The 1,252-nt window shown below is 36.1% G+C and overlaps 1 pseudogene; it reads right to left on the bottom strand.

The window, feature by feature from the left end:
* Nucleotides 1–111: 111 nt before the first annotated feature.
* On the bottom strand, nt 112–1,246 carry LOC107081565 (annotated as a pseudogene).
* Between the last annotated feature and the right edge of the window lie 6 nt (nt 1,247–1,252).

Below are 1,252 nucleotides of genomic sequence, written 5' to 3'. Positions count from 1 at the left end.
TTAAAATGCGATTAATCGCGAGTTAACTCAGGCATTGATGCGATTAATCGCGATTAAAAAAATTTAATCGATTGACAGCACTAATATATATACATATGTATATGTATATACAAAAAATCATTCCATATAATGCCTGAATAAATGTCTTCTAAGTAATCAAATTACCTTCTCCTTTAAAACCTTTGTCACAAATGTATGTGATTGATGTGTGAATCAAGATGAGATTTATGAGTGAAGCGTTTTCCACAGGACAGACATAAATAAGGCTTCTCCCCTGTGTGAACTCTCATGTGTTTAGTCAAACTACTCTTGTCAATAAATTTCTTGTTACAAACGGTACAGGAAAAAGGTTTCTCACCAGTGTGAATTTTCATGTGAGTATTAAGATGAGACTTAGAGGTGAAGCATTTCCCACAGGACAGACATACAAAAGGCTTCTCACCTGAGTGAACTCTCGTGGTAAATCAAACTATTCTTGGTAATAAAATTCTTGTTACAAACGGTACAGGAGAAAGGTTTCTCACCAGTGTGAATTCTCATGTGACGATTCAGATGAGACTTAGAGGTGAAGCATTTTCCACAGGACAAACATACAAAAGGCTTCTCACCTGAGTGAACTCTCATGTGTTTAGTCAAACTACCCTTGTCAAAAAAATTCTTGTTACAAATGGTACAGGAGAAAGGTTTCTCACCTGTGTGAATTGTCATGTGTTTAGTCAAACTACCCTTGTCAAAAAAATTCTTGTTACAAACGGTGCAGGAGAAAGGTTTCTCACCACTGTGAATTCTCATGTGAATATTAAGACGAGACTTAGAGGTAAGGCATTTTCCACAGGACAGACATTCAAAAGGTTTCTCACCTGAGTGAAATCGCATGTGAGAAGTCAAATGACCCTTTCGAGTAAATTTATTGCTACAAACGGTACAGGAAAAAGGCTTCTCACCTGTGTGAATTCTCATGTGAGAAGTCAAATGATCCTTTCGAGTAAATTTATTGCTACAAATGGTACAAGAAAAAGGTTTCTCACCTGTGTGAATTCTCATGTGTTTAGTCAAACCACTTTTTAAAGTCAAAATTTTGCCACAAATTATGCAGGGAAAAGGCTTCTTACCTGTGTGAATTCTCATGTGTGTATCAAGATGAGATTTCACTTTGAACATTTTTCCACAGGACAGACATTCATAAATCTTCTTACGGTTGTGGGTTCTAATGTTAACCCTTAAATGTCGTTTTTTTAGAAAGCTTTCTCTC

The sequence above is a fragment of the Cyprinodon variegatus genome, unplaced genomic scaffold, assembly GCF_000732505.1.
Source record: "Cyprinodon variegatus isolate N-32 unplaced genomic scaffold, C_variegatus-1.0 Scaffold7228, whole genome shotgun sequence".
Classification (NCBI taxonomy): Eukaryota; Metazoa; Chordata; class Actinopteri; order Cyprinodontiformes; family Cyprinodontidae; genus Cyprinodon; species Cyprinodon variegatus.
Note: the sequence above shows the minus strand (reverse complement) of the source record. Positions and strands in the feature narration are given on the sequence as shown.